We start from the raw sequence: 16,602 nt of genomic DNA, 5'->3' as shown, positions 1-16,602 counted from the left end.
TCAAATCCCCCCTCATTCTTCTCTTCTGCAGACTAAACAATCCCAGTTCCCTCAGCCTCTCCTCATAAGTCATGTGTTCCAGACCCCTAATCATTTTTGTTGCCCTTCGCTGGACTCTCTCCAATTTATCCACATCCTTCTTGTAGTGTGGGGCCCAAAACTGGACACAGTACTCCAGATGAGGCCTCTCCAATGTCGAATAGAGGGGAACGATCACGTCCCTCGATCTGCTCGCTATGCCCCTACTTATACATCCCAAAATGCCATTGGCCTTCTTGGCAACAAGGGCACACTGCTGACTCATATCCAGCTTCTCGTCCACTGTCACCCCTAGGTCCTTTTCTGCAGAACTGCTGCCTAGCCATTCGGCCCCTAGTCTGTAGCGGTGCATTGGGTTCTTCCGTCCTAAGTGCAGGACCCTGCACTTATCCTTATTGAACCTCATCAGATTTCTTTTGGCTCAATCCTCCAATTTGTCTAGGTCCCTCTGTATCCTATCCCTCCCCTCCAGCGTATCTACCACTCCTCCCAGTTTAGTATCATCCGCAAATTTGCTGAGAGTGCAATCCACACCATCCTCCAGATCATTTATGAAGATATTGAACAAAACCGGCCCCAGAACCGACCCCTGGGGCACTCCACTTGACACCGGCTGCCAACTAGACATGGAGCCATTGATCACTACCCGTTGAGCCCGACAATCTAGCCAACTTTCTACCCACCTTATAGTGCATTCATCCAGCCCATACTTCTTTTAACTTGCTGACAAGAATACTGTGGGAGACCGTGTCAAAAGCTTTGCTAAAGTCAAGAAACAATACATCCACTGTTTTCCCTTCATCCACAGAACCAGTAATCTCATCATAGAAGGTGATTAGATTAGTCAGGCATGACCTTCCCTTCGTGAATCCATGCTTACTGTTCCTGATCACTTTCCTCTCATGTAAGTGCTTCAGGATTGATTCCTTGAGGACCTGCTCCATGATTTTTCCAGGGACTGAGGTGAGGCTGACTGGCCTGTAGTTCCCAGGATCCTCCTCCTTCCCTTTTTTAAAGATGGGCACTACATTAGCCTTTTTCCAGTCATCCGGGACTTCCCCCGTTCGCCACGAGTTTTCAAAGATAATGGCCAATGGCTCTGCAATCACAGCCACCAATTCCTTTAGCGCTCTTGGATGCAACTCATCCGGCCCCATGGACTTGTGCACGTCCAGCTTTTCTAAATAGTCCCTAACCACCTCTATCTCCAGAGAGGGCTGGCCATCTCTTCCCCATTTTGTGATGCCCAGCGCAGCAGTCTGGGAGCTGACCTTGTTAGTGAAGACAGAGGCAAAAAAAGCATTGAGTACATTAGCTTTTTCCACATCCTCTGTCACTAGGTTGCCTCCCTCATTCAGTAAGGGGCCCACACTTTCCTTGACTTTCTTCTTGTTGCCAACATACCTGAAGAAACCCTTCTTGTTACTCTTGACATCTCTTGCTAGCTGCAGCTCCAGGTGCGATTTGGCCCTCTTGATTTCATTCCTACATGCCCGAGCAATATTTTTATACTCTTCCCTGGTCATATGTCCAACCTTCCACTTCTTGTAAGCTTCTTTTTTATGTTTAAGATCCGCTAGGATTTCACCATTAAGCCAAGCTGGTCGCCTGCCATATTTACTATTCTTTCGACTCATCGGGATGGTTTGTCCCTGTAACCTCAACAGGGATTCCTTGAAATACAGCCAGCTCTCCTGGACTCCTTTCCCCTTCATGTTAGTCCCCCAGGGGATCCTACCCATCCGTTCCCTGAGGGAGTCGAAGTCTGCTTTCCTGAAGTCCAGGGTCCGTATCCTGCTGCTTACCTTTCTTCCCTGTGTCAGGATCCTGAACTCAAGCAACTCATGGTCACTGCCTCCCAGATTCCCATCCACTTTTGCTTCCCCCACTAATTCTTCCCGGTTTGTGAGCAGTAGGTCAAGAAAAGCTCCCCCCCCAGTTGGCTCCTCTAGCACTTGCACCAGGAAATTGTCCCCTACGCTTTCCAAAAACTTCCTGGATTGTCTGTGCACCGCTGTATTGCTCTCCCAGCAGATATCAGGAAAATTAAAGTCACCCATGAGAACCAGGGCGTGCGATCTAGTAGCTTCTGCGAGTTGCCGGAAGAAAGCCTCATCCACCTCATCCCCCTGGTCCGGTGGTCTATAGCAGACTTCCACCACTATATCACTCCTCTTGCTCACACTTCTAAACTTAATCCAGAGACACTCAGGTTTTCCTGCAGTTTCGTACCGGAGCTCTGAGCAGTCATACTGCTCCCTTACATACAGTGCAACTCCCCCACCTTTTCTGTCCTGTCTGTCCTTCCTGAACAGTTTATAACCATCCATGACCGTACTCCAGTCATGTGAGTTATCCCACCAAGTCTCTGTTATTCCAATCACGTCATAATTCCTTGACATCACCAGGACCTCCTGTTCTCCCTGCTTGTTTCCAAGGCTTTGTGCATTCGTATATAAGCACTTGAGAGAACCTGCTGATCGCCCCTCATTCTCAGTATGAGGCAGGAGCCCTCCCCTCACAGACATTCCTGCCTGTGCTTCCTCCCGGTATCCCGCTTTCCCACTTACCTCAGGGCTTTGGTCTCCTTGCCCCGGTGAACCTAGTTTAAAGCCTCCTCATTAAGTTAGCCAGCCTGCTCGCAAAGATGCTCTTCCCTCTATTTGTAAGATGGAGCCCGTCTCTGCCCAGCACTCCTCCTTCATGGAACACCATCCATGAAGAACTGTCAATAATGAGGCAGAAGTATTCAATAAATATTTTTCTGGATTTGGGAAAAAGCTAGATGGTGCAGGTATATCATAATTATGAAATATTTTCTAATCCAACAGTAATGAGGATGTCAAACCGCTGTTACTAAAATTAGACATTTTAAAAATCAGCAGGTCCATATAATGTGCATCCAACAGTTTTAAAAGAACTAGTCAAGGACCTCTCTGAACAATTAATATTGATTTTTTTCAGTAATTCTTGGAACACTGGGGAAGTTCCAGAGGACTGAAAGAAAGCTAATGTTGTGCCAATATTTAAAAAGGGTAAATGGGACAACCCAGGTAATTATAAGTCTGTCAGCCTGATATTGATCCCACGGAAAATAATGGAAGTGCTGACACAGGACTCTATTAATAAAGAATTAAAGGAAAGTAATAATTAATGCCAATCAATGTAGATCTGTGGAAAATAGGTCTTGTAATCTCATCAAAAAAGACAGTTTAAGGCTGGATGATAAAGGTAACAGTATTGATATAATAGACTTCTGCAAGGCATTTGGCTTAGTACTGCACTATACTTTAAGAAACTATATGATACACAATCAAGATGGCACACTTTAAATGGATTAAAAACTGGCTACCTGATAGATCTCAATGTAACTGTATACAGCAAATCATCAGTCAGCAGGTGTGTTTCTAATGGAGTCCTGCAGGGATCAGTTCTTGACTCTAAGCTATTTATCTTTTTTGGCAATTGACCTGGAAGTAAACAAGAGCACTACTGATAAAGTTTGCAGATGATAAAGATTGGAGGAGTGGTAAATAATGAGTAGGACAGGTCACTGATACAGGGAAAACTAGATCACATGGTAAGCTTGGCCCAAGCAACCAATATGCATTTTAATAATGCCAAATGTAAATGTATATATCTAGAATAAAAGAATGTAGGCCATACTTACAGGACAGGGGACTCTATCTTGGGAAGTGACAAGTCTGAAAAAGACTTGGGGGCCATGTTGAAAAATCAGCTGAACATATGCTCCCAGGGCAACGCTGGGGCCAAAAGGGCGAATGCCATCCCTTGGATGTATAGACGGGAATCTGGAGTAGGAATACCACTGTATTTAGTACTAGTGTGACTGCTAATGGAATACTGTATCTAGTCTGGTGCTCACAATTCAAGAAGGATGTTGATAAATTGAAGAAGGTTCAGATGAGAGCCACTGACTTGAGTCACTGGGAATTGGGTAAATCACTTGGCTCTCTCCTGCCTTGAATAAAAACCGGGAACTATGCTGCAAAATCTCAGGCTCTGTTGGTTTTACAGCATAGTTCCTGGTTTTTATTCAAGGCAGAAGAGAGCCAAGTGATTTACCCAACTCCCAGAGACTCAAGGCAGTAGCTCTGCAAGAATGAGACTTCAGGATCCTATGATCAAATCACATCTCACACAGCCTCCAGGGAGCTTCCTGACACAATGGGGTAGTGCAGTGCACAATTAAGTCGTAACTGCTTCTCTGAGGCCGCTGTTAGCCTAAAGTATGCACACCTGGTACCGGCACTCCGCTCACTAGGGGGTTACAACCCACACATGTTCCCAGTACCACTCCAGTCATAACAAGGAGACCGGTGGCGACTTAAAGACTAACAGATTTATTTGGGCATAAGCTTTTGTGGGTAAAAACCCACTTCTTCAGATGCATGGAGTGAAAATTACAGATGCAGGCATTATTATACTGGCACATGACCATGTCCAGTCAGAGACTTTCAGCCAGGGGTCTCAAAGCATTTTACAGACATTGCTCACTGAGGTAACAACCCCTGGGCGAGGTGGGCGCTGGGTCATTGCCCACAGGGCAGGACAGGCCTGGAGCACAGGACTCCTACGCTGACCTTGCAGGGACCAGCACGAGCTTAGGCCATGTCTGCGCTGCATCCACTGCGGTTATTACATCGCTTGTGTGTGTGTGTGCCCAGGCTTGGCTCCCCGCGTGGACCTCACCAGTGCGTGTCTCCATAGAACTGTCAGCGCGGGACCTGGCTCCTGAAAGCCGCTAACAGGCGATGTAAGTAACAGGGCGTCTACAGTAACACTGCCCCGACCTAAGGACATCCCCCGTGACTCCCCCCCGCTGGGGCCCGTGCGGTTACTAATGGGCCCGGAGACGCGCTGATGTGGGTGGGAGCCCAGCGAGGGCTAACGGAGCAGCCTGGCCGGGGCCTTAGCTCCCGGAGCCGCTCCCCCAGGCAGGAGCCCGCAAGCCCGGACGGGGACGGGGGGACCCCTGCCAGGGGCGGGTGCTGAGAGCCCTGGCGCCGCCTGTAACCGGGAACCCCTGCCCGGGAGGGGGGCAGGAGCGCCCCGACCGCCAGCCGCTCTGCCGCGGGGCTGATGGCCAAGGCTCGCCCGGGCCCAGCCGCGCTGGGGAAGGTGCCCGGTCCGGGCCGGCGGCAGGAGCCCGCCCGCTGGGCTTGGCCGGGGCCGCGCCTGGGGCTCCTCCCCGACGGGAGGCGCTGCCGACCGGGCAGCCCTTAAAGGGAGCCGGGCCGCGCCGGGCCGCGGGACAGCCTTGGGGCAGCCCCCAGCCCGGGTGCGCCTCTCTCCGGTGCAGCCATGGGGCCGCCCCCCTGTGGGCTCCGCTGGCCCTTGCTGCTGCTCGCCGCCCCCCTGGGGGAGCCGCGGTCGCCCCCGGCGGTGCCCTGCCCGGCGGTGTGTGAGCCGGCGCGCTGCCGCCCGCGGGCCCCCCAGCCCTGCCTGGCCGCCGGGGGGCTGCTCCAGCCCGACCGCTGCGGCTGCTGCTGGCTCTGCGCCCTGCTCCTTGCGCCCCACAGATGCCTGCCCCCGAGCACAGGGGCGGCTGCGGGGAGTTGGGTCAGGGAAACGCCGAGTCCGGCCAGCTGCCGTAACCAGTCAGCTCCTTCCTCCGCTACCTAGCCTGTTACCTTACCAGCAAACCTGCCCCCCATCCAAGCAGCCAGCCCGTCCTATCAAACGCAGCGTCCATCTGCCTGCCCCCTTCTCCTGCTCACTCTCTTCCTCTCCTTGGTCTTGCTCTCTATTGCCACCTGACTCTTCTCATCCCTTCTCCTTGCTTTCTCTCCTGCACTCGCTGTCTGCTAGGTGCCTTCTCCCTCCTTTCTTCCCAGAGTTCAATACCTGTCACTTTCTCGGTTTTACTCTCGTCTAGTCTCTTCCTTCTCTGTGAGATCAGGTTTGTTTTTCATTTCCCTTTGTTCCTGGGTGAGGCAGGGATCATGCAGCTACTTTTGGAATGACTGAATGAATGCAGTTTCACAGAGGGTGTGTAAATGCTATTTCTCCCTAAGGTTGTAACTGGCCAAGTCCAGAGCGAAGGATTCAGCCAGGTGCAGGACCAGAGGCTTGACTTTATCAGCACGGGGTTTTGAGCTCAGCGGCAGGGTTATCCAAAGGGTGTTTTTATGTTTTTCTTTTCTTTTTCTTTTCCTCCAGGACTAGTCTACATTTGGATACTTAATGAAACAGCTATTCTGGAATAAGTGTGTCCAAATGGGAACTTATACTGAAATAGCTATTATGGAACAAAGTTCCAAGGGTAGACATTTTTAGGTTTAACCGTATGAGAGACTACCTATTTAATCTGTAAATGCAGGATTTGGAGAGTTAAAAGCCTAACACGATGGTGCTGATTAAACTAGTGGGATGGAAAACCGTTTTCTATGTCTTTGGCAATGAGTTCTTGCATGGCAAATAAGGAAAGCCAAGTTTTAATTGAATTCTTTGGGGTCTAGTCTCTCTCGGTATACATGTTTTGCTCCACTTCTCCCTGAAGATTAAGATGCTGTGTGGGAGGAATCCAGATTGCATCTCCCAGAGCCTGAAGGTGGGCCAGTTCAACTAAACAGTTATTCTACTTCAACAGTGCATTGAATGGAATCCAGTCGGTAGGATCCCTCTATGCTTCACTGCCAGCTATGACTTAATATTAAAATAAACATAGTGGAAGTGAGTAACTGAATGCTGTATTCTCCATATATGATCCATCTAATAATAACACCGGATACTTCCACCCACTGCCTTAGGGGAAGGTGAAAAATCCCTAGGGTCTTTGCCAGCATTCCCTTGAGAGGGAAAATTCCATCCAGACCTCAAACATAATGACCAGTACAACCACATGCCTGGGGAAAAAACCACACCCTTGGCATGTTAGCCTGTCTATGCTACAAACTTCTGCTTATGTCCAAGTAATTGTCTACCTGATTTATTTTCTGCTATTCAGAATATTTCCGTATTTAACAAGATCAACCCTATATAAAAATCATGAAGCAGATCTTCCTTAAGAAGGTGCAGAGAACTAGTCACAGACTAAGCAGATAGAGCAGTGATCTGTGCAGCTAAGGTGTCTGTTCTAGCACAAAAAGGTCCATGGGGAACAAGCCGATAAACACTGGTCAGTGGCTGGGAATAAAGGACTAATACGGGGCAGAATATTGAAGGGTGAGGAGAGTGGGTGGTCTTGGTGATCAGATGGTTCCCAAAAGCCTTTGTGCATGAGATACAACCTGTGAACTTGTTGTTGTTGAATATTAAAATTGTGATTGTGCCCAAAGCCCCAGTCGAGATCTAGAGCCATTTTGCTAGGTAAATGAAGACAAAGTCTCTCTTAAAGAGCTTGCAGTCTGATCTCTAGTTCTGTTTGAAAGTGAGCAGATGGTGATTTATATGGTGAGAGTTTGAGAAGCAAGTCAGTGGCTGCTCCTTACTGTAATGATCTCCATGTGTAGTGGAAAATGATAAACAGGAATTAAAACCTTTGCCCCTAGGCTCCTTCCATCCTGACAGCCTGAGGTACACGTTTAATTTTATTGCTGATGTTGTGGAGAAGATTGCTCCAGCTGTTGTCCATCTTGAGCTTTTTCGCAGGTATGGATGCCAAATTAAGGCTGTTGGTTTTAAACTGTTTCCTAATGAATTTGCTGGTAGAGGTGGTTGGGAGCCCTTTTTGCAAATATCTCTGAACTATGGTATAAGCAAGCTCTTATTCATGAACATTTGAAAAAATAGACCACTGTGTGGAGGAAGAAATCCATAAAATTGTCTTCCTCTGGATGTGCCTGAGATTGGCACAGGGAACTCCCATCAGGATTAATTATAGTTAGGTATGTAAACACCATTTAAACTGAGAGGGGAGTAGACTGTCCTGGGCTGTTGCTGTGGACAGTAAAACAATCCTATAGAAATGTCACCGGAGAGGCTTAAAATGCAAGATCAGAAAGCCTGATGCTTGTAAGCAATGCCATTTTGTTTACTATTTGATTAATAGGGATGCTCCTGTCAAATCTGGCCCAAAAGTTAGGTTTTATATAAACAAGCACTTGTGAAACCTAAAACAAATATAAATGTTTCTGAGTAGCAGCTGTGTTAGTCTGTATTCGCAAAAAGAAAAGGAGTACTTGTGGCACCTTAGAGACGAACAAATTTATTTGAGCATAAGCTTTCATGAGCTACAGCTCACTTCATCGGATGCGTCGAAAGCTTATGCTCAAATAAATTTGCTAATGTCTAAGGTGCCACAAGTACTCCTTTTCTTTTTATAAATGTTTCTATGACTTTAAGAAAAAAACCGAAACCCAAAGATTCCCCTGCAGCATCTCCAGTCCAACTTTTGCAGCACTGGGTCACAGCATGAGAACCAGAAAGTAAAATTGATTAGAAATGGACTTTTAAAAAGTGTTGTCGATCAGTTTCATTGACCAAGCTGAGGGTGATGGAAAAAACTATAAAGAAATACACATTATTTTAAAACTTTCCATTTTAGTAATCTAATATAGTTTTAGTGACACAGAATTTTTGCTCCCCCAGGGTCCTGGTTGAACAAGGGACATTCATGTTGGCAACCTGTGCTGTAGCTTTTAAAATATTCCCAGTACTGTTCCTTCTTTTTTTTTTTTTTTAAAAAAAGGGGGGGAGGATTAGGATGAAGATTAACATTCTGCTACTATTGTGAGGCTTATATCAGAAAGCACGCCTCTTCAGTGTGAAACTTGGTACAAACTCACTTACAGCAACAACATAACTCGTTCATTGCACAGGGTGTCCTACTCAAGCCAAGAAGTTCTTGTGTCCAGTGGCTCCGGATTCATAGTGTCAGAGGAAGGACTGATTGTCACCAATGCGCACGTCCTCACCAATAAGCAGAGAATCAGAGTGGAGCTCAAGAGCGGGGAGCAGTACGAAGCTAAAGTCAAAGACGTCGACCACAAGTTGGACATAGCCCTCATCAAAATATATCCTGATGTGAGTATGACAGCTCTCTGGAGAGGACCATCAGGCAGGGAAGCAGAAAATAAACTCGGGTGTAAACTCAAAACAGGTGTATTTATGTGTTCGGTATGTAGTGGTCTTTTCTCCATAAGACTGATAGTGGTATTGGAAAAAGCATAGTTATAACCTTTCTGGGCACAGGGTTTAGGAGCTGCCCCAACGCAGAGAGATTGGTCTTGCCCAGTTCGAGTACATGCCTTATTTCTCTGTTTACAAGTGGCTCTCATTTAGTAGCTGCAGGAAGATACTGTTGTTTTTTTTCCCAAATAACTTTTAGTTACACTAATAAAAGAATTAGTTCTACTCCAAATAGGTATTTAAAAACAACAACAACAACAAAACACTCCAAACCTTCCACCTGCTTGGAGTAAACTTTCATTTTGCTGCCCAGTTGGTATTTCTGTATGAGGTGTGTGTCTGTAAGGGATTCTGTGTCTCTCTGTGGGAATTAGTTGGGGGTGTTTTGTTTGTTCTTTACTTAAAAGGAAAAAAAATAGGAACCATCTTCTTTGCAAAGCCACAGGGGGGAAGTAAATCTACCCCAAGGAATTGTTCATGTTCTTTTCATAAGAGAACTATCTTTGGAGCTGTATTTAAAAATTCCTGATCCCGAATTGTTGGCTGGTTTGAGTCTTTGTGACCTTGATTGTTTTAAGCTGAATGCCCCTTTGAATTGAAAGGAGAGTCAATATGGCCACAGCATGTCACACTGAAATACTGGTAAAGTGAAGAAGAGAGGTGATGCATGCAGTGCAATGATTTACAGCCATCCCATTAATGACAGCAGGGCAGAGTTTCTTTCCAAACTGTGAAAAGAAGAGAATGGCTAATATTTCTGGCAGGGCCATGGGAGGCAGTACACAGGTCTTACTAGAAAGAACAGGGGTACTTGTGGCATCTTAGAGACTAACCAATTTATTTGAGCATAAGCTTTCATGAGCTACAGCATCCGATGAAGTGAGCTGTAGCTCACGAAAGCTTATGCTCAAATAAATTGGTTAGTCTCTAAGGTGCCACAAGTACTCCTTTTCTTTTTTCAACCAAATACTTGCCTTCTCACTAATAACATGGAAATACTCCTAGCACACGTACCTATAGGACAGCACGGATCAGAGGCAGGTCTACTCAATTCGCAAGTACAAACATAGGTTTAGATGGGTAAAAAGACATTCTGTGGACAATTTCCAAAAAATTGTGACCCTCAATGGGTCCAATCCCATTGCTCCATTTCCTCCATTAGGCCCCACCTCACATATTTTGCTAGCGGGAAGTCTTTGAAAGAATTTCCTAATGCTCCCTAGGTGAGAGTGACAGATTCCCTGCATCCGATGAAGTGAGCTGTAGCTCACGAAAGCTTATGCTCAAATAAATTTGTTAGTCTCTAAGGTGCCATAAGTCCTCCTTTTCTTTTAGCGAATACAGACTAACACGGCTGTTAGATTTCAACCGAATAGGTTTCAGAGTTTCTTTTGACATCCTGGTATCCAATCGCTATTTGCTGCCTCCTATACACTCATGTGCCAGGAGCAATTAGCCCTTAGATAACATGCCCTCAAGGATTCAAAGTATGTGCTGATCTGAATGAACCCTGCCGTATGAAGACCTCTCCTTCATGTCAGCATTCAGTGATTAAACCTAGGAATCCTGAACTTCAGAGTGTTTAATAACACTTGAGTATCTACTCTGTAGGCAGCAGAGCAAACTCCCTCTCCTGGAGCCTGTGGGCTTCTGTACTAGTCTAAGGAATCAGTGTCTAGCAGTAGGTGACCAGTTTCATTGTTCTGCCTCCTCCCCAGACTACCCTCTCTGTACTACTGCTGGGAAGATCCTCTGACCTCCGGCCTGGGGAGTTTGTGGTGGCGCTGGGTAGTCCCTTCTCCTTACAAAACACCGTAACGACAGCAATTGTCAGCAGCACTCAGAGAGGCAGCAAGGAGCTTGGCCTGAAGGACTCTGACATGGCATACATTCAGACAGATGCCACATTGGGTTTCCAAAATTGTATGGAGGGCCGGTTAGGGGAGGCTGTGCTGCCCCAAACAGCCAGGTGTGGCTTGGCCCCTCCACCCCTCCCTGTCCCCTGACTGCCCCTGGAACCCCTGCTCCTGATGGCCCCATCTAACCCCTCCTCTCATTCCTGACTGCCCCCACCCCGGGACCTCTGCCCCAGTTCAACCCCACCTGTTCCTTGCTGTCTGACCACCCCAACCCGTATCCACACCCCTGCCCACCACCCCAAATTCCCCTGCCCTCTATCTAACGCCCCCTGCTGCCTGGAGCACTAGTGGCTGGCATCGCTACAGCTGTGCTGTCCAGAGCACCAGGTCAGGCAGCCGCGCGCTCGGCTGGAGCCAGCCACCCACCGCACTGCCCAGAGCACCAGGTCAGGCAGCCGCGCGCTCGGCTGGAGCCAGCCACCCACCGGGCTGCCCAGAGCACCAGGTCAGGCAGCCGCGCGCTCAGCTGGAGCCAGCCACCCACCGCGCTGCCCAGAGCACCAGGACAGGCTGCAGCTCTGCAGCTGCGCGGCCCAGCAAGAGCTTGCAGCCCTGCCGCCCAGAGCCTTGCGCTGGCTGCGGGGGAGGGGGAAACAGAAGGGGAGGGGCTGGGGGCCAGCCCCCAGGGTCAGGAGCCGGGCAGGAGGGTCTTGCGGGCCGTAGTCTGCCCACCTCTGTGCTAACCACAACAGTGGCTTATGGGGGAAAGGAGCATTAGGGAAGTGTTGAGCATGGCTTTCGCTTCCCTCACTGCCATTAAGTGGAGTCCAGGCCACGCAACTGCTGCAATGCACACAGACTCCATTATCCCCCTAAATGTGTCTTGGAGCTATAGTCTGTGCTTCTCATTGGGGGATGGCTCATGAGTGACTGACATGAATGGGAGTTAGATGCAACCATCTTTGTGCAGCAAATTTGACCAAGGCCCTCCCATAGCCTGTCAGTTCTGTGAGATCTTTTCATCAGTAAAGAGACTCGACCTGCACAATGACCTTGCTAAAGGGTCTGATGCCTTCAGGACTCATTTACCTGTGGATAAGGGGTTATGCTTCCTGGCAAGGATGCCCAGAAGGGCCTTTGGCCTGACTGTTCCTATGTGCAGCTGCCAAGGGGGAGGAGTTTCTTGCAAGAAGGGAAGGCTCATGTTCGTATGCCTTGTAGTTCCTAAACTATTCTGCACCCTTACACACTGGGGTATTTTCTCACTGATGTCTAGAACTCTCCCTAATAATCCCCCAGCAAATTATGGGTATCGGGGTTATTTCAATACAAAAGTGCCTTCCTCAGACTCCAGCAAATTTTGTCAGGGAGTGGTGGCCTTAATGTGACTAATGTCCTCTCCAATTGTGTTCTCTTGCAGTATGGAAATTCAGGTGGGCCCTTGGTGAACTTGGTAAGTTTTCCTCCTCGCTGCCAATCTTTGCCTATTTCTAAAGTTCCTTTCAATTTCCTATTTATTGCCAAGCGTCCTATGTGGGCTTTTATTTTATTTACTGTAGCTGCTAGTAGAATAAAGTAACTTAAATGATGGCATTATTATGTGAAGTAAAGCCCAAAGTCGTTAACCCCATAAAGGCTGAATTCTCTTTTCACTTACAGTTAAACCTGGTCTCACTTTTTTTTTACAAAAAGTTTGGACCAAAAAACCCCTATTCATTTACATCAAAAAGTTCCAAAGAACTTTCTGAATTGTAACTGATAAACTGGAAACCAAAAGATTTTGACTAAAATCTTTGTGAAAAGATTTTTTTTCCACAGAAAATAGACTCTTCTGTGAAAAATCTTTGTTTCATTGAAAATCCAATTTTCTGTTTTGAAGAACAGTTTCAACAGAAAACTTTCCACCAGCCCTACCTACAGTGTCATAAATCAGGGATAGCTCCATTTAATCTAGTGGGATTACGTGGCAAGCAAGAAGAGAATCAGGTTTCCACCTCCCCCCGCCCATTCTAATTTAAATTCCCCTTTTGATTCTACATTTATTTAGTGTTGTAGTTTACAGTCTAACACACATGAGTCTATTTCACCCTGGAGTTAAGTGAACTGAACTGAGCTATTGCTATTTGAAATATTGAGAAAGCCCTTGTCTTAATCTGGGAATGCTTTTGAAAATGTAGCTACCCATCACAAACATTATTCTATCCCGGGGAGACTCTCTGCATCTAAACTCAAGGAGCACCTGTGGGAACCGATGGGCAGAAGAGTGTGAGAAAGCAGAATCTGACTACTGTACCTCATTTGTTCCATTGTCACTATCCCCACTACAGAGTGGACACTAAAGAGCTCAGCCCCCAGAAGTGACCATTGTGACAACTTTCAGAGTAGCAGCTGTGTTAGTCTGTATTCGCAAAAAGAAAAGGAGTACTTGTGGCACCTTAGAGACTAACCAATTTATTTGAGCATAAGCTTTCATGAGCTACAGCTCACTTCAACGGATGCATTCAGTGGAAAATACAGTGAGGAGATTTATATACACACAGAACATGAAAAAATGGGGGTTACCATACACACTGTAAGGAGAGTGATCATTTAAGATGAGCTAATACCAGCAGAAGAGCCGGGGGGAGAAGGGGGAGAAAACCTTTTGTAGAGATAATCGAGGTGGGCCATTTCCAGCAGCTGACAAGAACGTCTGAGGAACAGTGTGTGGGGGGGAGGGGGGCGAAATAAACATGGGGCAGTAGTTTTACTTTGTGTAATGACTCATCCACTCCCAGTCTCTTTTCAAGCCTAAGTTAATTGTATCCAGTTTGCAAATTAATTCCAATTCAGCAGTCTCTCATTGGAGTCTGTTTTTGAAGTCTTTTTGTTGTAATATTGTGACTTTTAGGTCTGTAATGGAGTGACCAGAGAGATTGAAGTGTTCTCCGACTGGTTTTTGAATGTTATAATTCTTGACGTCTGATTTGTGTCCATTTATTCTTTTACGTAGAGATGGTCCAGTTTGGCCAATGTACATGGCGGAGGGGCATTGCTGGCACATGATGCATATATCACATTGGTGGATGTGCAGGTGAACGAGCCTCTGATAGCGTGGCTGATGTGATTAGGCCCTGTGATGGTGTCCCCTGAATAGATATGTGGACACAGTTGGCAACGGGCTTTGTTGCAAGGATAGGTGCCTGGGTTAGTGGTTCTGTTGTGTGGTTGCTGGTGAGTATTTGCTTCAGGTTGGGGGGCTGTCTGTAGGCAAGGACTGGCCTGTCTCCCAAGATTTGTGAGAGTGATGGGTCATCCTTCAGGATAGATCCTTGATGATGCGTTGGAGAGGTTTTAGTTGGGGGCTGAAGGTGATGGCTAGTGGCGTTCTGTTATTTTCTTTGTTGGGTCTGTCCTGTAGTAGGTGACTTCCGGGTACTCTTCTGGCTCTGTCAATCTGTTTCTTCACTTCAGCAGGTGGGTACTGTAGTTGTAAGAGTACTTGATAGAGATCTTGTAGGTGTTTGCCTCTGTCTGAGGGGTTGGAGCAAATGCGGTTGTATCATAGAGCTTGGCTGTAGACGATGGATTGTGTGGTGTGGTCTGGATGAAACCTGGAGGCATGTACGTAGGCATAGTGGTCAGTAGGTTTCCCGTATAGGGTGGTGTTTATATGACCATCGTTTATTAGTACCGTAGTGTCCAGGAAGTGGATCTCTTGTGTGGACTGGTCCAGGCTGAGGTTGATTGTGACAACTGCGGCCATGTGCTGAGCTGTTTAGAAAATCTGGCCCTGAATGTGCTTAATACACAGCTGACAGACTGCACCCTCTGAACCATGGCAGCCTTTGTAACTAACACAACCTGCAAACTTTCCGCTTCAAATACCGTCACCTTTCTTGGTGTGTACAAGCAATGGCAGGATGCTGTTGTGGTACTCCACATGCGTTCGGTCCTGCCAGATGCTGAGCACCCACAACTCCCATTAACTGAGTAGAACTTGTCTGTCACTCTGCAGGATGAGATCCTGGGTGCTAATAAGGCAGAAAGAATGGCTCCCCTGTAAACGGCAGGGCGAAGACATGGAAAGGATTAGCACTCCACTGCGTTCTTACTGCAGCCACATGGTTTGCTAGCGTAAGATTCCAGCTAGGCTGCATCAAACACTTTGCTGGGGGTCTGGACTCTGGTTATACCATTCTGAACTTGCTAATACCATGGTTTCCACTTACCCTAACGATCTGTATTCAGACTTCCCAAAGCCCAGTGTTTAGGTGTTCCGGGGTCCTTGGATCTGAGTCTCTCCTCACTTTATTTTCAGGTTGGAGTCTTTATAATTGTACATTTGTATTCACTAATTGGAATTAAATGGTGGGGGAAACGGGGTTAGTTACTCTTCCCTTGCACTTGTGTCACTGTCAGTAGTGTTAACAAACTCAGCAGTGTAGATAGCTTTACTCTGGTCCCTTTATATGTCCCTATGGTCATATGATCAACTAATTTTCCAATGCCATTCTGGCCAGCACTGAGTCAATTTTGCTGTGAAAGTGTTTGCCACCCCTGTAGCATGGTGCATTGTTGGCTCTTGCAAACCTTGCACCAAAAGTGTCCCAGTAAGAGGTGTTGTATAAGCCAGGCCTGGTTACTCTTGCTACGTTCTCTGTAACAGGATGGTGAAGTTGTAGGGATAAATACACTGAAGGTAATGGCTTGCATTTCCTTTGCAATCCCCTCTGACCGAGTCCGTCAGTTCCTAGAAGAATCTCACGACCAGCAGATGAAAGGTAGGAGTGTTGTGTTCAGCAGATGATGAGACCTTTTGTGATGCTGTCTAATCTCCTTGGGAATGGAGACCTTGGAATAAAAGCACTCGGGTCACTGTTCACAAACCTGCTAACTTACGATCAGAGTCTGGGGTGGAGTGACGGGATAGCATGCTGTGCTGCCACCGTGGAGCTGAGCTCCCAGCTCAGCTTGGTAATTGACACAACGTACTGAGGGGTGTTTGGATACCTCCCTTCTATACAGTGCTCCCAGGCTGCTTAGACATCATGCTGTGCCCTACAGGTGGAGGCAGGGAGGGAACCCCTCTCTTCACAGTCTGTATTCAGCATTGGGAATGGTAAGGAGGAGGCAGCTGCATTAGGGGAATGAAGGAGAGGGGGCTAAGTGAGGACTCTTTCTGGAGAGATCGCCGTGCGGGACATCTGTGGGAAATGGGAATAAAGGTAAAATTGCAACCCCCTACTGCCTGTTGGGTACTCTCTGTGCTGCAGTGAGATATGATGCTCTCTTAGTGGCTGGTGTTTAACCTGGCCCTCATTCTAGTAGAATTAGGCACCTTTTGCACGCTGAATTCTGCAGGTTCCTCACAAGCATGTTAGTTTAGAGTCACCCGACCAAGCCACTCCCTCCACTTATGCTCTGTGCCTCTGTCCCATTCTTGAGGAGTTTCCATCTCATGTAACATGCAAAGAGCAACCTCACTTGCTAGTTCTAGGATTTATATTTTTTTATTAGCTCATTGACTCATCTACATGGATAAAATTTCTCACTGTGTGAGTGTATGAGTGAGTCACAGCTGGAACTGCCAGAAACCTCCTTCCATCAGTCCATTCACAGGTGGACAGTG

Source organism: Lepidochelys kempii, chromosome 26 (assembly GCF_965140265.1).
Source record: "Lepidochelys kempii isolate rLepKem1 chromosome 26, rLepKem1.hap2, whole genome shotgun sequence".
NCBI lineage: Eukaryota > Metazoa > Chordata > Testudines > Cheloniidae > Lepidochelys > Lepidochelys kempii.
This window is presented reverse-complemented; position numbering follows the sequence as displayed.